Raw genomic sequence first — 21,439 nt, 5'->3', positions numbered from 1 at the left:
TTCGGGCGAGGGAAAACCCTACAAGTCCAAAATCAAGTTTATTCTGTGTCTATTATGGATCTGTACCCCTTGGGATTGATAATTTTTTGGGATTTTATTAACCAAAGAAATACGACTTTCTTGACTCTTGAAAACACAAGAAATGTGTTGGATAATTAGGCACAATTTCCATGATTAATTCCAGAATATAAAATATGATGGCAGCAACTACCAACATGTGAAACTCAAACATACTAGATGCATTAATCAACATGAGTAGCAGCAGCGCAAACGGTAAAGCATCCATCGCTAAACAGATCGAGATATGTCGCACGTACCGATCTGGTGGAGGTGGCGGTGGAGGTGTAGCAGATGATGTCGCAGCAGTAACGTTGTTGATGACAACGTTGTTAATAACGGGGATGACGGGTCGAAGTAGACGGCGTTGAAGACGACGGTAGGCAGCACCGCCCGACTTGGACGGAAGGCGACCCGTGATGAAGAGCTTGAGCAGTCGGCCCGCCGAGGGAGCGGGAAGCGCCATCTCCAAAGCGCGATGTCTTCACTAGCATGTCTGATGGCGAAGACGGGGGAGGTGGTGGTGCCATTGAACACGAGATCATTGCGGGCCTTCCAGATGGACCACATGATGACCGCGACGCCGAAGTGCCAAGTGGCCGGGGCAACACCAAGGGGGGAGGGGAGCTCCCAGATGGAGAACTGCTCAGCAGGGACCGGGACGCCGAGGCGCGCCCAGACGTGGCTGGCCAAGGTGCACTCGAAGAAGAGGTGGCGGGAGGTCTCCACGGCGTCGCAGGCAGCGCAAGTGTCTGAGGGGGCGCAACTCTTGCGGAAGAGGTTCGCCCTCGTACTCAGGCGGTCGATGTCGGCGAGATACGCGAAGATCTTCAACTTGGCGGGGAGCCGGAGAGCCCAGACCACACATGAAGAGGCGTCAGGGGGGTGCGGAGGTGACAGCATGCGATATGCCTCCCGAGAGCAGAAGCCGGAGCGCTGCGTGTTGTCGATGAAGCGTCTATCTGTGCCAGAAGCCAGGGAGATGCCGGCCACCAGCCGCTGCACCTCAAGGAGCTCGCATGCCGCAACCGAGGAGAGGCGAGGCTGGAGGTCGACCCCTCCCTCGACCACAGTCGCCACCGTGGCATGGAGGCGCGTACAGTGGGAGAAGATGGCGGGGAAGCGAGTGGCCAGGGGGGCCCGGCGTCCATTTGTCGAACCAAAAGGATGTGGCGCGCCCGTCCACCACCTCCACCCTTGTGATGGCGCGGTAGAGGGGGAGGCAGTGGTCGACGATCTTCTCAAGAAAGGAGGGGGACTTGGATGTTTCCCCCAAATCACGTCCTGTGGAGGAAAAAAACCAACTTTTCCAAGGGAGGGGGTTAGGTAGGTGGAGGTTATGAACAAAATTTAAAAGCAAGCACCTGTTTTGCCGGTGGAGATCCTTAATGCCGAAGCCGCCCTCCTGCGTAGGCAACATTACCTTGTCCCATGCAACCAGGCAGCGGGCACTAGAGCAGGAGTCCTTCCAGGTCCAAAAGAAAGCACGACGCCTCTTGTCAATCCTGTCAATAACCCCACGGGGAAGCAAATACGAGCACATATAGTACATAGCAAGATTATTCAGAACAACATTACATAAGACAAGCCTGCCGCCAGCAGATAACAGGTTTGCGCGCCAACCGGAAAGACGGCGGTCGAAGGAGAGGACCAGGGGAGCGAAAGCCGAGGCGGGGAGTTTCGTGGGGGAAAGAGGGAGCCCGAGGTAAGGTTGGGGGAAGGTGGAGATGGGGCACCCGAGGGCGGCAGCCATGGTAGCCGCGTCTTCAGGAGGGACATGCATGGGGATGAAGCATGATTTGTCAAAGTTGATGGCGAGGCCAGTGGCAGACGCGAAGTCTTCAAGCACGCGTTTGAGTGTGGCAGCCGCAGCGGGTGTAGCTCGGCAGAGGATGAGGGTATCATCGGCGTACTGGAGGACAGGGCAAGGAGTGTCCGGGGAGATGGGGTGGGCAAGCTCCCCTTCCGTCCAGGCCAGACGAATGAGCTTTTGGAGGACGTCGGCGACAATAATAAAAAGGTACGGGGAAAGGGGGTCACCTTGACGCAGACCATTTTGGCAAGGGATCCAGTCACCAGGGACACCATTCAGCATGACTGCAGTGAGGCCGGTGCGAAGGATCTTCTCCATCCAGAGGCACCAACACTCATCAAACCCCCGGGCGCGCAGGATGGCGAGGAGGCTGTCCCAGTTTACAGAGTCAAAAGCCTTGCGGAAGTCGATTTTGAAGACTAAGGTGGGGGCTTTGCGGCTGTGGCAGCAGCGAAGAAGATCAGCCGCGTAGACGATGTTCTCAGAGATACGGCGTCCGGACAGGAACCCCGTTTGGTCCGCGTCAACAAGGGACTGGATAGCGGATTGGAGCCTCGTGGTCAAAACTTTTGTGATGGCCTTCATAACACAGTTCTGGAGCGAGATCGGGCGGTACTGGGAGGGGTGGCTAGCATACTCAACTTTAGGGAGGAGGACAAGAAACACACGGTTGATCCGAGAGAGGTCCATCGACCCGTCGTAGAAGGAACGAAACAGGTCGAGGATGTCCGGAGCAACCACATTCCAGAAAGTAGAGTAGAAAGAGGGACCGAAACCGTCTGGCCCGGGGCTGGACAACTTGTTCATGCCAAGGAAGGCGTCCTTAATCTCCTGAGCGGAGAAAGGGTTGCTGAGGTGGGCAGGCAGCGTGGGTGCAGCAGCGTAGAGAGAGGAGAGGCTGAAACGCCAAGTTGTGGGGACCACAGTACCCAGGAGGTCAGCGTAAAAACTCTTCAAGGTGGCAGCTTTCGCCGAGTGATCTGTGATCTCCACCCCATTAACGAGGAGAGAGGGGATAGAATTGCGACGCATCCGGCAGGTGGCAGAGGAGTGGAAAAACTTGGTGTTTTCGTCCCCTTCCAGCGCATAGCGGATCTTGGCCCTAGCTTTCCAGTACATGGACTTTTCCTTGACAGCGAGATGGAGAGCGTCCAGAGTGAGGGAACGTAGCAGCTTTTCCGACTGAGAGAGGGGGCGCCCCTCCTCAAGCACGTCAAGCAAATTAATAAGGAGGCGGCAATCTGTTTCGCTCTGAGAACAGGGGGAGATCCTCCGCGCCCAAGCTTTACACTTGTTCCGACACAAACGAAGCCGCGCCACCACCCTAGCAGTGGCGTCAGCACGGGAGTTAGAGCACCAGGCCGAGCGGATGATCTGATGGAACCCAGAGTGCAGGCCCCATGAAGGCTCGTAACGGAAAAAACCTCCCTTAGGGATAGAGGAAGAGATAGTCGCCATGAGAGGGACATGGTCAGAGGTATCCCTGCTGGTAGAAGCAAGACTAGAGGCAGGGAAAGTATCGTGCCAAGCCTGGTTGATAAACACCCTGTCCAAGCGGACAAGGGTGGGAGAGGCTCTACCGTTAGACCAGGTGAATTGGCGGTCCCGAAGGGGGAGCTCAAAAAGCGCAAGGTCGTTGATGGTGTCATTGAAGAGATCAGCGTCGGAAGAGGAGAAATTAGCGTTGTTTCTATCTGCCGGGTCCCTGGTTAGGTTAAAATCACCAGCGATGAGCCACGGAAGGTCAACACCGGGATCGTGAGCCCCAAGGCTGTGGAGGAAGCCAATCTTACTAGCACGGTCGCAGGGAGCGTAGACATTTGTTACTCGAAGGGGGCAGCCATTGTTCGCGAAAGCTAGGTCAACGGATAAGGCGTGTCGAGAAACGACCGAGCTCAGGGCCGTGAAAAGCCGAGGATCCCAGGCAGAGACGATGCCTCCAGAAGCCCCAACAGAGTCAACACTGTCAAAGGCTCGAAGAGGGAGAGGAAGGAAGGAGGAAGCTTTGGCCATAGAGAGATCGCCAAGTTTGGTTTCCTGGAGGCAGACAATACTAGGTTTGGCGGAGAGAAGAGTCGCACGCACAATATCACACTTGTCCGGGTCACCTAGGCCGCGAATATTCCAGGAGCCGATAACAAAGCTTAAGCAACCATTCATTGATAAAACGTTGAGGCACCATGGTGATACAAAAAATACACGGCTGCTGTAGGTGACAAAGGCTTAAGGCCAGAGAACAACAGGGGTAACAGGGGGGAAAAAAGACAAAAAAGGAGGCACAGCTAGGCATCTAAAGACAGAGATCCTAGAATAACAGCAGCAGAAAACTCCTTCCACACTAAGGAGCAACAGCGTGAGGCGAGGAGCGGAGATGGCGGGGCAGAGCTGCATCCATGCCCGCGCGCTGGCGCCAGGGGGACGCCAGATCATTCAGAGGTCGAGGGCACCGCCTCAGCCTCCACGACGGCGTCAGGGTCGACACCGCACACGGCTGCCAGGGCACGAAGCCGAGGGAGAGGGATGGGTCCTGGGACGGAGGGGCCGTCGAAACCGGCGGTGATTGGAGCGTCCTTGAAGCTCGCCGAGGCGCCGTCGAGGTTGAAACGCGTCGCCTTAGCCGCCTTGGCCTTGGAGAGCATGGAGAGGTACTGGGGGTCCTCCTTGGCAGCAAGACGGGAGCTGCGCCGGGCCTTGAAAGCAAAGTCGACAGCACGCTTGCGGCGCACACGCTGCTTACGCGCGGCGTCTTCATGCTCCACTTCACTGGTGCCCGAGAGGAGCTCCGCCAGCTGCGAGTCACCAAGGACCGGGGAATCAAGAGGCACTGGCGGCGGTGCAACCACAGCACGAGCATCCTCAGCGTCATCAGATGGCACCAGAGGAGTCGCCGGCACCTGGAGGGTGTCATACCACTGCAGCAAGAGAGGGGCAAAGGTTGGACAAGGATCGAAACAGGGAAAGGAAGTGATCGGGGAGGGGGAGGGAAGGACCTGATCCGCACTTAGCCCACATTCGGGGAACTGCGCCGCCAAACGACGGGCAAGCATCTGATCCCACTGCACCGTGGGAGGGCTTGAGGGCGGGGCGGGCATGGGGAAGCCGCAACTCGCGGGGAGGCCGTCGACGCAGTCCATCACCGAGGCACGCTGCAAGTCGCATTGGCGGCGGGCGACGACACGCTCCCAGAGGCTGAGCACGGGGGAGGGACACGGAAGCGAGACGCGAGGGGACGGGGCGCCTCCAGCCACGGAGTCATCGTTGATGTCGCTGAGGCGAGGCCGCCGAGCCCCGTCCGCACCGTCGCCGACGTCGTAGTGGCCCTGGAACTGCCCCACACCGTCGCAGGGCCAGGAGCGGACGAGGCGCACCTGGACCTCCGTGGTGCACTCGTTGAACGCGTCGTGGACGAGGAGGATCGGCTGGACGTCTTCGTCGCTGGCGAGCTTGACCACAAGCCGGACGGCGGAGAAGTCCTGCCCATCAAGGCACAAAGGATCGATGCAGCAGACGCTGCCAACGCCGCTGAACGCCATCCGGATGCCATGGGCGTCCCAGTGCTCCAAAGGGAAACCCGTGGCAGAGAGCTGGGCGAAACGCGGCTGCTGCCAAGCCGCGCTATTTGCGCCATCCTCCGGCCTCTCCAGGGAGATGGTGTGCCCCTCAAGCTGGGTGGGGAACCGAGCCAGGGCACACTCTCTGTCGGCGGGGGTGGCAAAGACCACCATCAGGGCCCCAAAGTCGCTGGCCGTCAGCCCAACGGGAGGATTCCCGCCGAGCTCCTCCATAGCGCGGCGAAGGAGAAACCCCGGCGCATCCGCCGCGGGTTCGAACACCGCGTAGGCGAAGCGGCGGCCAAGGTCCTCATTGTCCGGAGGGGGCATAAAGATCTGCGCGCAGCACGCCCGCGCCGGGCCGGCGGTCGCAGGGGACGCGGTGGGAGTCACCATGCGCGACAGCGGGGCAAAAGTGGGGGGCCCCTGTGGAGGAAGCTTGGCCCAGAGCCTGCGGAGGAAGCCACCACCGTGCCCGCTGAGCGCAGCAGAGCTGCCGCAGCGTCGGACGATGTGGGAGAAGGAGGCGCCCCGCGCGGGTAGGGCGTGGGAGCCCTTGGGAGGAAACCGCGGCGGAGACCAGAGGGCGTCGACGGCGAGGAGGAGCGGTTGGTCCCGGCGCGCAACCTGTCAGGCGAGGAACCCAGACCATCAGGGACGGGGAGAGAGGAGGGGACAGAGGCAGGGGAGGAGTAAGTGAGGGGAGGAAGCTCACATCCTCGGGCCTTGTGGCCGTAGCGTCCGCAGCCCGCACACCGGAGAGGACCCCTACAGTCTCCGACCCCGTGCTCAGGGGAGAGGCAACGGAAGCAGAGGCGGTGGCTTGGATCGGGGGAGAAGACGAGCCGTCGATGCTGCAGACTATGCTGGTGAGGAGGCGGGGAGGAGAGGAGCGCCTCCAAATAGGAGTTGGGGGAGGCGCGGGGAGCCGAGATCCCGGAGCCGTCGGACCGGTCCGTCGGCCGAGCTGCGGGCAAAGGAGTGGCGTGCTCATCAGCACCAGAAAACGAGGGCGGGCGGGTATACGGAGGCGACGGGGCAGGCCACGCCGGGGGCCAGGACAGGACATCACGGGAAGTCAGCGTTTGGCAAGAATGGTCCGCCGCCGGATTCGCGGAGGAGGCCAGGCTAGGGTTGGGGGCGCAGAGGTAGGGGATGGGATCGACTGTCGCGTGTGCAGGGGATGAAGAGGAAAAAGGCCGAGAGACGGTGGGAAAAGGGGGGCAAAGGCTTTCCCCATTTGGTGGGCTGCGGGAACGAGGCGAAATAGGCCCAGCCAGGTCCACGAGGGCCACAGCCCGTTCTCCGGCCCTGCATTCATGGGAGGCACCCGTTGACTGCGGTGCGCGCTCGTCCTCGTCCGACGGAGAGAACAGCACCATCGCAGAACAGGGTGGCCACACCGGGAGGCGCTCGGCCGCAGCTGCCGCGTCCGCCGCCGTACGGTGGAGGCAGTAGGAAGTGCGCCAGAGGCAGAACGTCTTATGAGCCAGGAGGAAATCACGGATGGCCGGGGACGCCGCAAAGGATGAGAAAATGCCACGGCCATGGCGGCGAACAAGAAAGGAGTCGGGGTGCGCGGTGAAACGGAAGTTGAGAGCGTTGGTGATGAGGACATCCCTACCGAACTACTACCTCCGTCATTGCAAGATGAAGACAATGTTGCTGCGAAGCTCAAGTCCGATGAAGTTAGGATTGGACCCATTACAAGGGCTCGTGCGAAGCTACTTAAGCAACAGGTGAATTCGCTATTAAACGATACTTTGATTGATGAGAACTTTATACTACCTAAGTCATTTCACTTATGTATGATCAGGTATGAGGAGGGAGCAAGCATCGCACGAGGAGGAGAGGAGCAGCTGGACATGGCGTTGGACGTGAAGACATTCCACGAATGCGCGAGGGAGGAGAGGGAGGCATGCGCAAGACAAGAGGAAGTCAAAAACAGCTCGGTTTCGGTTTGGACAGACCGAAGTGCTGATTTTGAAACGGACGCCATTTATTCATACGAACTCGGAATCGAGCAAATGAAGAGTCGTTGGAAAGATAATTTCAAGAGCTTTCCAGCAAAAATACCACCGGCACTGCCGGCCAAGCTTTGGCAGCACTGCCGGCCCGGCGGCACTGCCGGCCCTGCAGGGGCAGCACTGCCGGCCGTGACACCCCGGCACTGCCGGCCACACCGGCACTGCCGGCCTCGACACCCCGGCACTGCCGGCCTTGCCCGAATTCGACCCAGTTTTGGCCGAACCTGTTTTAGGTCGGTTTGTATCGAACTATTTCGACCCCTGGTCGTCCTGGACGCCTATATAAGCCCCAGGGACGCCCCCAAATTAGGTTTAGACCACGTTTAAGATAAACCCTAGTTCTTAGTTGTTTGCTCTGCAAAACTATTGAATTCCCTACACCATATTCCTTGGATATTGTGTAGATCCTGTTTAAGTCTTGTGTGATCTGCTGTTCCATTGGGAATTAGACGGTTGCAACTTACCGCTTCGTGGTCGGCGGCTACGTGCGCAAGTGTGTGGAGTTGCGAATATCTTGCAGGGTTGAGAGCTGTTGCATCTGGCGACAGGGACCAATCGAGAGATCTCGTTGCGTCATACAAGTTATCATCCACTACATCGTCGTGTTTCTCCGCTGCCATCACCCCGTGATCATCATCACCACCGTTGCTTACTGAGAAGATCGGGCCACCCCTTATCATATTGGTATCAGATTTCCAGTTTTCCTCGGTAAGCCATCCACAATCCACCCCATAGTTGAGTTGTGAGTGTTTTCCTATCCAGAAAAAGCCAAAAAAAAATTAGGGTTAGGGTTTGCCATAGCCATAGCTTGCACTAATTTCGAGTTTTAGTTGCTTTTCGTAGTTGTTTTTGCGTACCTTTATCTTTCTTCTAGTAGAATTGTTAGGGTTTGTGTTTTCTTTTCATCTAGTTTGTCATCTAGAGTCAGTTTTTGTTTACTCCGAGGCCACATAGCATACAGTGTGTTTGTCCAAACCATAGCTACAGCCTTTCGATATACGTGACTAGGAACTTCCCCAGAAGAGACTAGTTTTACCGCTCGACAGGCTGCTCATTAGGGTTTTGGTGCGTTGCATATCTTGTTGGCCGTGTTATCAAGGAGTTGAGTCATAAAATAAAAAAATAAAAAAATAGAAAAGAAGCAAAAAGAGCTACATAGCTGCGTGTGTTACAAAAAGAAAAGTGTCGTGCTAGTTGAATTCAAGTGAAGGCCTAAGTTTTCTTTACTGCACCTGTAGTTGAGCAATCTTGTGCCTGTCTCGTTGAGCTTTGCTAGCGTCTCTCTAGTGCTTTGCAACCTTTCCTCCATATTGTTGCATTGCCCCATTATATCGCCTTGTGTGAGTATCATTGGTTGTCTACGGTCAGCGCTAGAGCTTGTTATTGGTGCAAATAGGTAGCCTACCTACAGCCCCACATATACCCTGCTTTGTTGTGTGTTTGTTCTTATACCCTTGATATTCGCTTCGCTACATCTGTGCACTAGTTGTTACTACAAGTTGGTAAGCTTTCTTAATTCTCTTTGGAACGGTAAGATACATTGTTTCTTTCAGTTTTGAGTGAGTTGAGAGTTCCACCATATATACAAGATCATGATGGATGGTGACATTTATGTTATATGTCATCGTGACCAGGATGTGTTTCACAACCCATGTAAGAATGAGAGCCACACAGCCAAATTGAGTGAGAGTGTTATTAAAAGTGAGTTGTGTGATTCCACTACACGTGAGGTTGAGAGCATACACTTTGAGAGTTTGAGAGAAAAAGAATACATGAGTGTAGTAGATGATAGGACATGTGAGGATATCTCTACTAATATAATGATCTCTTCTTCTGTTGTTGTTGGTTCTGAAATGCAGGTTGCTTTTGAAGAAAGGGAGCTTAATGTACAACAACCTGCATCACTGGAAGAGGTGACGGTGGTACCTTCTACATTGGAGGATGAAACTATGCATAGTGCCATCTTAAAAGTACAACCAGCCGTTACAACAGAATTCTGTGAGTCTACTTCTTTGTTGGTTCCTTCATTGGATTTGACTTGCACATATACTTCAACACCATGTGATGAATTGCAAATTTCGAATTTTGATCATGTGGTACTGATTACACACAAGGAAGTACTTGCTAGAATACCGCCTGATGATATTGTGTCTTATATCATGTTAAATGAACCTATGAATCTGCGATGTGCTATGGATAAGATTGCTGAAATTTCATATGTGAATTCTAGCACCTATGCATATTCTTTCACGTTTAATCTCATTGGTGACTATAGCATGGCTGAGAAACTTTCTGGTGCTAAGTTGAACTATCCAATCTATGATAAAGAATTGTATGCTTTAATTAGAGTTCTTGAGGTTTGGCAACATTATTTGTGGCCAAAAGAATTTATCATACATTCTGATCATGAAGCTTTGAAATACCTGAAAGCCCAATCTACTTTGCATAAGCGTCTAGCTAAGTGGGTTGAGTTCATTGAGTCTTTTCCATATATTATTAAGCATAAGAAGGGAAAAGATAATATTGTTGCTGATGCTCTATCTAGGAAGAATATGCTATTAACTCAACTTGATGTTAAAATTCCTGGATTAGAGATACTATGTGATTTGTATGCCACTGATCATGATTTTGCTGAACCATATCGCTTATGTGCTCTTGGTAAAGCATGGGAAAAATATCACATACATGATGGGTTCTTGTTTAGAGCTAACAAACTATGTGTTCCAGAATCGTCTGTGCGTTTGCTCTTATTGCAGGAATCACATGCTGGAGGTTTGATGGGTCACTTTGGGCGTGAGAAGACGCTACTCATGCTAGCTGACCACTTTTATTGGCCAAAGATGAGGCGGGACGTGGACAGATATGTGAAGAGGTGCATTACTTGCAACAAGTCCAAGTCCAAGCTGAAGCCTCACGGTTTGTATACTTCGTTACCGGCACCTACTACACCTTGGGAGGATATAAGTATGGATTTTGTGTTGGGTTTTCCGCGTACTAAAAGAGGCCATGATTCTATATTTGTGGTAGTGGATAGATTTTCTAAGATGTCACACTTTATTGCATGCCACAAGAGCGACAATGCGTCGCATATTGCTAACCTGTTTTTCAGGGAGATTGTACGTCTACACGGAGTCCCGAAGACTATTGCTTCTGATCGTGACGTGAAGTTTATGAGCTACTTCTGGAAGACGCTTTGGAGAAAGCTGGGAACAAAGCTGCTGTTCAGCACTACTTATCATCCCCAAACTGATGGTCAAACTGAAGTGGTGAATCGAACATTGTCACAACTGTTGAGATCCATGATCAAGAAGAACCTGAAGGAGTGGGAAGAGTGTTTGCCGCATGTGGAGTTTGCTTACAACAGGGCGGTACATTCTACCACAGAGCTGTGTCCTTTTGAGGTGGTGTATGGTTTCAAACCCATTACTCCACTTGACTTGTTGCCTTTGCCCATACATGAGAGAGTTAATATGGAGGCATCTAAGAGGGCAGATTTTGTGAAGAAAATACATATGAAGACTAAAGAGTTGATCGAGAAGAAAGGCAAGAGCAATGCTGCAAGGAAGAACAAGAAGCGCAAGGAGATGTTGTTCAAGCCTGGTGATTTGGTCTGGGTACACTTTCGCAAGGATAGGTTCCCGAAGCTACGGAAGTCCAAGTTGCTTCCTCGTGGTGCTGGTCCTTACAAAGTGCTTGCCAAGATCAATGATAATGCATACTCGATAGATCTTCCAGATGATGAGTTTGGTGTCAGTAATTCTTTCAATGTTGCTGATTTGACACCGTATGACGGAGAAGACCTTGGAGCGTCGAGGTCGATGCCTTTTGAAGGGGGGGGGGGGAGATGATGAGGACATCCCTACCGAACTACTACCTCCGTCATTGCAAGATGAAGACAATGTTGCTGCGAAGCTCAAGTCCGGTGAAGTTAGGATTGGACCCATTACAAGGGCTCGTGCGAAGCTACTTAAGCAACAGGTGAATTCGCTCCTAAACGATACTTTGATTGATGAGAACTTTATACTACCTAAGTCATTTCACTTATGTATGATCAGGTATGAGGAGGGAGCAAGCATCGCACGAGGAGGAGAGGAGCAGCTGGACATGGCATTGGACGTGAAGACATTCCACGAATGCGCGAGGGAGGAGAGGGAGGCATGCGCAAGACAAGAGGAAGTCAAAAACAGCTCGGTTTCGGTTTGGACAGACCGAAGTGCTGATTTTGAAACGGACTCCATTTATTCATACGAACTCGGAATCGAGCAAATGAAGAGTCGTTGGAAAGATAATTTCAAGAGCTTTCCAGCAAAAATACCACCGGCACTGCCGGCCAAGTATGGGCGGCACTGCCGGCCCGGCAGCACTGCCGGCCCTGCAGGGGCAGCACTGCCGGCCTGCGCACCCCGGCACTGCCGGCCGTGACACCCCGGCACTGCCGGCCACACCGGCACTGCCGGCCTCGACACCCCGGCACTGCCGGCCTTGCCCGAATTCGACCCAGTTTTGGCCGAACCTGTTTTAGGTCGGTTTGTATCGAACTATTTAGCCCCAGGGACGCCCCCAAATTAGGTTTAGACCACGTTTAAGATAAACCCTAGTTCTTAGTTGTTTGCTCTGCAAAACTATTGAATTCCCTACACCATATTGCTTGGATATTGTGTAGATCCTGTTTAAGTCTTGTGTGATCTGCTGTTCCATTAGGAATTAGACGGTTGCAACTTACCGCTTCGTGGTCGGCGGCTACGTGCGCAAGTGTGTGGAGTTGCGAATATCTTGCAGGGTTGAGAGCTGTTGCATCTGGCGACATGGACCAATCGAGAGATCTCGTTGCGTCATACAAGTTATCATCCACTACATCGTCGTGTTTCTCCGCTGCCATCACCCCGTGATCATCACCACCACCGTTGCTTACTGAGAAGATCGGGCCACCCCTTATCAGTTGGCGACGCAAAACCTGTTGATCCGCAGCGAGAGCGTCGTCGGAGTAACCCAGAACTGAACGAGCTCACCCGAACCAGCGATCGTACTAGCCACCATGGAGTGAAACATGCCAAGGATTGCGTCGAGGAAGACCGTACCTGGAGATGGGCGGGGGAGGACACGAGCAGGGGCCGCGCCGCCGGAGGGAGCAGTGGGCAGGGATGCATCGCCTCCACTGGGAGGGGCGGAGTCGGCATCAGGATCCCCGTCCACCGGGACCACGACCGCAGCCGAAGCGGCAGCGAGCTCCGGCGACCGCGCCGGCAAGCTCAGGGGCAGCTGGAGGTGGGAGGCAGGCTGGAGGAGGAGGCTGGTAGGTAAGGATCCTAGAGCTAGGCCGCCGCCGGCGGCAGGTGGTTCGTCGAGCGGCCACGGCGCACGGTCGCCCGCACGGCCGCGGGAGCTCTCCCTCGGGCTCTCACTCATTCCTCCACCTCGAGTCCTTTCTTCGTCCCTAGCGTTGCATGGCGATGACTTTACATACGTATTTTCTTTCAATTTTTTCGTCATTTTCATGCATTTGTTCCAATTTGCACTTTTCAGTGCGACACATAATTTGACAGCGCAACTAATATCGCTCGTTCCTCCTTCCCCACGGCACCACGATGCGATTCTCAAGCTAGCCCCCAGAACGGTAAGGTTAAACGCGTGATCCGGACGTTCTCCTCCAGCTCCAGGCATCGACAGTACTGAGCCGAGGCCCTTGGCCTACGATCACATGCGTGTATTTGGATACCTTTGTTATCCTAACACAACGGCGACCTTGCTATCAAACTGAGCGCTCGCTCTGCGCGGCAGTTGCCTGCGTATTCCTTGGCATCGCAAAGGGTATAGGGTGCCTGCTGGATCCATGGGTGAGGTCCGGGTTGTGCATATGCACACGTCATCCCAGTATGCAGACATTTTATCGATGAAATAAGGCACGCTGCACTACTCGCACTCCTCACGGTATAATAGGATCTTCAGATGTTAGTTAGTTTGTTTGTGCGTGTGTGTATCATCTGATTATACTCCTATAAATAGTACCCCAAGTTGATGAATACAAGTACGTGTGCTTTCCATGCAACCTTACAGTTTACGTCCCTCTCTTTGTCAGAGTGTGTCCATAACCCCCGTTATATTTTAGTAGTTAACAGACTTCCATTTGCCTTCCTAAATCCCCCTGTATATATACAGGTACATGGAGCAATGTTAGAGTCTGCGCCACTTTTTATACCGAAAATGACAGCACAGCGAAAATCAAACTTGTGGTTTCATAAAATAAGTTATTGTACCTATAGGTACATGTGAAATCTCGATGTATCAAAATTTTGATAACGTCATTTTCCAAAAGTCATAAAAAATTGATGAAAATTCATCTTAGATACCGAGAAGTACATTGTTTTTACATTCCAAAATTTCTCCTTATTTTTAAGAAGAACGTAAATGTTCTTTGAAATTCTAAAAGATTATTTTAATTTATGATGATGCGATTCTATCAGGTGAATTCAAGAGGTTAACAACATTAGGCAATCTCCAACGGGTGGACTGCATTTCTGTTCGTTTTGGTATGTATGTAGAAGCCGGTTGACGAGGGTGCTCCTCGACAATGCCCTCCGATAGGGGCTTAGGGTTGATGGAATCCTATAGGCTGACACGAGACATCGGTTAACAGACATGCGGGGAGAGCAATTTACCTAGGTTCAGGGTCCTCGATGAGGTAACACCCTTACGTCCTGCATGTCTGATCTTGATTATGAAAATATTGGGTTACAATGGGGTGCCGAAGGTTTCGGCTGTGTTCTTGTCGAGAAACTAAGTGCTACGGCGATCTAGCTCTGGACTTGTGGTGGCTAAAGTTGCTAAGATTGATTGTCCCCCTCGGCAGCCCCTCTCCTGGCCCTTATATAGGGGGCCAGGTCCCAAGAGATCTGCACGAGTACGACTAGATTTACAAGAGACCTAGTTCTAAACTTTCCTTATTTGGTTCCTCTCCATCTTGTTCTTCAAGGAATCTTCTTCGGCACCATCCTAGTGGCCCACCTTGCCATCGGCTGTCTTCATGGGCCTCCAGTTGAGCTGTACAGGATAAGGCAATATCAGTTACCCGAAGGGTAATGCCCACGTCAGTAGTCCCCGAGTGTCTAGCCGAAGATACTTCGGGTAGAGACTAAAGCATGCCTCCGCTGGATGTTCTTTTCTTGATAGTTCTTGTCCATCTTACATCGGCTTCATCTTCTTCTATCGGGTGCGCGTTCAGCGCTCCCGATGGGAGTAGCCGCCGAGTCTAGATACGGATGCTTGTAATCCGTGTGTAGACTCAAGTTGTGCTACTCGAATATTTTCTTCTGCCGAAGCTTTTTGCAAATTTTCATAAACCATCCGATACATTCATATCGAGGCTTGTATTTTCTCAGTAAGATTTAATGCGTAAAGGATATTGAGTAATGTGCCCAGCTTTGCTGGTTAACTGCCGTTGGCAAAAAAACGTTACCCTACACAGAATCAAGTCCCCGGGCATGATCCTGGAGTGCAAAAAAGTTATATCGGGTGCGCGTCCTGCGCTCCCGATGGGAGTAGCCCCCGAGTCTGGGCATGGGCACTTGTGACCAGGTGCAGACTCGAGCTGAGCATTCTGTTCTCTTCTTCAAATACTTATTCATGTCTCTCTTTCTCAACAATCCTTCGAATCCACGCTTTATCGGGTGCGCGTCCAGCGCTCCCGATGGGAGTAGCCCCCCGAGTCTAGGTGCGGATGCTTGCAATCCGTGCGTAGACTCAAGTTAGTCATCCGACAATTTCAATTTGTTCCTTCGACTCCTCAATCAAGCTTTATGACGTCACTGATGACTCATCCACTTCTGCAGTCTTGACTTGACAGGATACGACCTGCTGGCCCATCCTTCTTTTGGGCGGTTCTGTTTTAAGAAATGACCACTACTTGCGCACAGTTATCAAGATGTCTCCTCGATTCCTGCGATTGTTGATGAAAAAGAGACTCTTTCAATAAATCGGGGACACGTGCCCGTTCAATCCGAGTTTTGCATCTTATAATCTTCCGGAGCAAACTTTCTCCTTTCCATACTCCATCTCCGCAGCCTTTTCTCCTCCATTCATCTCCTTTACTCAAAACCACTGCGCCGCCACCGCCGTTTCCAGATCTCCTTCAAGCCCCAAGATGGTGAAGAAGAAGAACTCCGCCGTTGCCACCAGCGCTGCGAGCAGCGGCACCACCGCCGAAGCTCCTCCAAATCTGGCGAAGAAGGGTGCCCCAAGCGCTCCTCCCCCGGCTCCGGCGCCGTCAGCGCCGTCGAGCTCCATTGCCGGGCCCAATCCCGGCGATTGGCCGGCGTCAACAACCATTTAGTTATTCTGTGGCTTCCGCACTGTGATGTATTCATCGTAGCTGATGTACGATGATTTTTTGATGAACTATACTGCTTAGCTTGTTGGCCATTCTGATTTTGTAGAAAATGAACAATAATAAAGTAGTTGTACCACGGCTATAGACATGCTTTTCTTTGGCCCCGTTTAGTATTTATGCATCCACATGATTATATCCATGCTTTTAAAAAATCCAGTATGTTATTGATCATCTCATTTTTGTCACATCAGCACTAGGCCAGTAGCTATAAGCGGGTCATAGTTCTGAAACTATGGCGGCGTGTGGCTAGCTTTAGCGACAGGTAGCAATCTGTGGCTTCGATGGGCGGCCAGGTCAAAAGGTCAAAGTACGCCATTTGGTAATTTTTTTTGTGTGTTGACATACATGTATCTGTTAGTCTGTTCCTTAATTTTCTAATTGCGTGCTGTCGAATTACGAGATCTGTGGGGTCTGTACTGACGAATTACGCAGCACACAACCACTGCCAATGGCAAGACAACTGAAGAAGTTTTCCATGGCCAGATCGACGTCAAAGTGACACCATACAATCACATGTTATAACTAAAGCTTAATTTTCTTTTTCTCTATATGTTTTTTACACTTTTTGAAATTTTCTTATAGTTTTTTCTACCATTTCAGACATCAAAGATCAAGTGCTCACCATTAAACGGGAATGGCATATAGCTTCTGCTCTCAACTAAGCAAGCCTGGCACTTATGGCAAATGGAAAGGAACTAGCATTTCACTCAACAGATGATTCTGCCATTTGGACAATGTAATTTGTTACATAGATTGTTTCCACTATTTATTGTAGGGCAAATGAGTCCACGCTTGTAGTTCTTATGGATGCGATTGAGCATCAGTGTTACAATGCCCTCCAGTCATCATGACACTTTCTTTATGCCAGGATTCCTATACTGTGTTGGCACCTGGAATTCTTAGGTCACATTTTATCCAATTTTAATGGGAAGAAATGTATTTAATTATTTACATGACATTATGTGTATTGCGAGCAGAAGGCGGAGTGTGGCTTGCTGATAACTTTTCTTTTGTCACGCCATATGAATCTGTTTGATGGTCGATTAATATTCTTCTAAGGTTCTAATGGTACAATGGAGTGTGTAAAAAATTACATTAGGTGCACATTGATTCCTAGTTTTGGACGTAATCTAATTGCTAAAACACTTAAGTCATTTGGCTATAGGATGAACAATATGTATTTTTCCACACTTCTAATAGTACAATGGATGTCACATGTACTTTTCCACACTTCTAATGGTACAATGGATGTTCGTTTCGCTGCTGGACCAAAGTTTCAAGAAAGTTACGGAGCCCATAACTTCCTTACGACGCAGAAGTGGTTATATTCTATTGCTACTGAGCGGGCGCACGGAAGAGAGGGGCAGAATCTTATGTCGCATGCAGCAAGTTTATTATGTCGCGCGCAGGACTGAACGAGGCGCGGACGTTCGGGCCGGACGGCTCGCGTGCGGGACGGGCGGGGTGCAGAATAATATTCTGCCCCCAGGGAGCCAAATAGCGCAGAATATATAGGTCTGCTATTCTCGAACCGGTTCGAGAATATTCTCGAACCCTTTCTGAACTTCCGGGTGTTTTCCTAGTGAACTTCTCGACGGAATACCAGAATTGCATGTTCGTGCGGACAGTATTTTCATGATGATTTTCAAACCGCTTATCGGATTGATGCGTATAATATACCGTTGGATTCGTACGGAAATTTCGCAACTTTTTCGTGTTCATTGTTTTCTCAAATTCTATATTGATTAAAACTAATTTGAAATATACTAAACGACGTTTTCACGGATTTCTCTATTTATGTACAGTTTTGGGGTTCCAGTTTTCAAACCATTTATCGGAATGATGCATATGATACGCCGTTGGAAAGGTGCATACTAGGCGCACATTTTTCATGAAGAACACTTTTCTAAATTCTTTATAGTTTAAGAGCAGATTTGAAAATACGTAATTACATTTTTCGAACTTCTCGGTTTTTCGAACTGTTTTTTGGGGCTTATTTCCGAACCACTTATCGGAATGTTTCAAATGATATTGCGTTGAAAAGATATTAATTAGGCGAATCTTTTTCATGTTGAATGTTTTTCCAAATTCTAAATGGTTTTTGTTTAATTTCAGAAATACATAAAAGTGAAGATAACGCCGACACAAAAACATTTCGAAATTGGCTCATCTAGATTGATTAGGTGTGGCATTGCGATATGTTGGAGTATTAGTAGAGTTATATTAGTGCTAATTGTACGTTGAGTTGGTCGATTTGCGCAATCGGTGGTTGTACGGACGATTTCTATGCATATGATTTCCGCCCAGAAAAATAGAGTACATGAGCTGTTCGAATATGGAAGTGAACTTCTCGATATCTTGTTAGTGAACTTCCCGGTCGCGGTATAAAAGTTTCAGGCATGCTCAAAATGTACTTCCTGCATGTTCAAAGTGAACTTTCGCGCCGGTATAGAGTGAAGTTTGACAAAAGCAAATTTCCGATATATTCATGGTGAACTTTCCCCGTGTTCAAAGTTAATTTTAACAAAAAAATAAATTCTGAACTTCCTCCACGTTCAAAGGTAATATCAAAAAATAAATTTCCAACTTGGCTAAAGCGAATTTCAAAACGAGTAAATTTTTGGTCATGTCAAAGGTAAACTTCCATGCAACACAAGGTGAACTTCCCGTCAGACAAAAGTTATTTTCTGTCTTACCAACGTTAATTTTGACAAAAAAAAAAGAATATCGGTTTATTTAAAGTGAACTTGTGCTCGATACAATGTAAACTTTTCGCAACCAAAGTGAATTTCGACAAAGAGTAACTTTTCGGCATGCCAAAGGTGAACTTCCACGTGGCAGAAGGTAGACTGCTGCTCATACCAAAGTAAATTTTGACAAATTGTAAATTCCCAAGCATGTTCGAGGTGAACTTTTGGTGCATTTAATGTGAACTTACAGCTTTACAAAGGTGGACCCTAGGTAGCAGAACAACCACAGCAGTGGCCGGTAATCAACCTCTAGAACTGGGCAATCCACTATTTTTTTTTTTTTTGAGAAACACAGTACAAACGCAGACGCTCACATACACGCGCATACACTCACCCCTATGAACGCACACACGCACACCCCTACCCCTATGAGCAATCCACTATTTTTATTCAAGAATGGTAAATAACACATGAATGCAGACCATTATTTACTCAAGATCTATAAGACAGTACGAATCCTACACAACAACGTTGAAGTGCAGAAAAACTTCTCCCCTAAATACATGAGCTAATTCAAAAATATTATAGTGTCTTCCAGCCAAGCTCTACAAGTCTTGTTGAATTCATCACCCAAGCTGCTACCCTGTAATCACATAATTTGTTAGGACTTCTGACATTTAGTAGAACAGGAACTCATCAATACAAGAGTGTAAATAGAGCCTTATTTTCTTGATTACAAATATATGTATATGCAGAACTTCCTAAGAAATACAAATGAACTTCTTGATTTTTCGATTATCTAATTTACTTTCTTTTTATAAAAATGATTGGCCGGAGCTGCACGGCGCACTGTATTAAAATCGATAGAAAATGTAAGACACAACAGTTAACAAGGACTGCACCATCAAACACAATTCTAATTAACCAACGGCAAATGTTTTTGCCAAAAGAAAATAAAGAACAAAAATAGTAGTGCACAAAGGCTAACTCCCATACAAAATAAAGGCTAATTCCACACAAGAGAAATGCACATTGTGCAACGCAAGATGTACACTTAGCGAATTAGGAGAAGTGAACCCCACTGCTATACCAAATGAACTTATCGGAAATATAAAAGCGAACTCCACATTCTTTTGTTTTGAACTGGGTGTTTATCATGTCATTTTAACTGAAGCTATCCGGAAAAAATGAACTTCCCCTTTGAATAATGCTAACTTATCTACTGCATATTATTTGCTTTCATGAATATAAATATTTGATTCTAGCAGGTATATATCATGAATAAAAAAAAGTTTGTTTGCAGCACCTACGTGACAGACAACACCTACTGCTGTGCAAGCCTGCCTCTACGCACTGCCCTCGTCGTGGGTGACTACCATGACGTTGATGAGGTTCACAACTTCTCCAAACTTCTTCACTCTTTTCGGATTGACTTCTTGTTGGTTGCGTGTCGATTGCCAACCATCATTGACAATGAACTGCTATAGAACATAAGTGCGCACTTCCTGGGATTAGGTAAAATCATCACAAACATCTTAAAATCATACACCTAAGAATCATCGCAATTAGTTTTGCAAATACAAGTATTAGTCTATTAGAGGTAATTCATTTCATTCATCTAATCAACTGAACTTCAAGCGCGGAAGAATCGAACTATGTCAAAAACATAAACTGAGATGCAACCACATACATTCTAAACAGCTGTGGCGGGTCAACTACTGATGTCCAAGAAAATCAGAGTGGCGTTAACAGCAGGTCAGAGGCTTAAGGGGAATTACAGTGAAGGTCGAAAAGTGAAATTTATTTATAAACAAACTGAACTTCTACTTTATATAGTCAAAAACGCATCAGCATATATATGTAGCATATTTTGCCCATGCCTGGTTTCGTTTTTTCCATAGGAAACAGAGAACAACACACACAAAAGAAAAAGAGACAAAACATTGTTTCAGAAGTAGAAATCAACAGTTGACAAACCTAAAGATGGAGCTGTAGAGAGCGATGTGAAGCCCGCTGGACTGTCGAGGATACGCGAGTGAACCCCCAGTGTAGCTACATTTATGCACATGGAACTTTACACTATCAAAAAGAAATAAAATAATAGTCAATCTAGCAAGAATATCTAACTAAAGTAGCAGAAGATGTGAACCTCACGAATTAGGAGAAATGAACTCCACGGATTAGGAGAAATGAACTAAGTTTGAGTGTGAGAAATGTTCGAAGATTTCATTGCCGAAATGTGACATCTATCAAGGTGGACATCCTTAACCTACACCAGCTATTAGCGCCGTAATGGTTGGATCGACATGACATTTCTGCTGGTGTATGTGATGGTGGCCGAGGGTTCTTCGAGGCCTCTTCCTTAATGGCTGGTAGCCTGGTACTACGATGAGACCAACAAAAGACTAGTAATAATCAAGAAACTAACATTTGTTTGCCTTCAGGTTCGAGCACAGAAACTCGGTAGCAACTTCTTAGAACTTTGTCACAACTATACCTATGTGTCCAGACTGAAGGTATGTGCAAGTGCAATGATTTACTTTAACATTCTAAAATTTTATCACATAGAGTGAACTGCCCGGGATGTATGGAGTGCACTTCCCTGATGTATATGATGCACATGAAATGGACTCCCGCAAAATAAAAAGAGTGAACTTGCCATTTTGAACAAAGTGAACTGTGAGTAGATCTGGAGCGAAACCAACTTACGAATTTAAAAACAAATTTTCACAATAAGTTTAATTGGACCAACAGAACTTCCCAAAAATTAAATGCGAACTTCGCAATGGGTTTAACCCAACTCGTTAACCAAATGTAAATATTTACAAAAAAAAAATCATGCACAGCAGCGGTTAAGTAATATAGTCTAGCACCAACATGAGTTTTTATATCTGAACTTCCCACACTAGCTCTCTAAA

General features: G+C 49.0%; 2 long non-coding RNA genes across 3 annotated transcripts; one reads left to right on the top strand and one right to left on the bottom strand.

Annotated features, from left to right (window-relative positions):
- Nucleotides 1–15,774: 15,774 nt before the first annotated feature.
- Nucleotides 15,775–16,784, top strand: LOC127327652 (uncharacterized). The gene is made up of 2 exons (XR_007868667.1): nt 15,775–16,346; nt 16,432–16,784. It is a non-coding gene; the product is annotated as an uncharacterized lncRNA (long non-coding RNA).
- A 2,166-nt stretch (nt 16,785–18,950) lies between these two features.
- Nucleotides 18,951–21,003, bottom strand: LOC127327650 (uncharacterized). 2 transcript variants are annotated; one of them, XR_011751199.1, is made up of 2 exons: nt 19,828–21,003; nt 18,951–19,164 (listed from the first exon to the last, which is right to left on the bottom strand). It is a non-coding gene; the product is annotated as an uncharacterized lncRNA (long non-coding RNA). The 2 variants fall into 2 exon arrangements; XR_011751198.1 differs by having other exon boundaries at nt 19,832–21,003.
- Between the last annotated feature and the right edge of the window lie 436 nt (nt 21,004–21,439).

The sequence above is a fragment of the Lolium perenne genome, chromosome 1 (assembly GCF_019359855.2).
Source record: "Lolium perenne isolate Kyuss_39 chromosome 1, Kyuss_2.0, whole genome shotgun sequence".
NCBI lineage: Eukaryota > Viridiplantae > Streptophyta > Magnoliopsida > Poales > Poaceae > Lolium > Lolium perenne.
The sequence above is the reverse complement of the archived record's forward strand: the minus strand, read 5'-3'. Positions and strand labels throughout refer to the sequence as shown.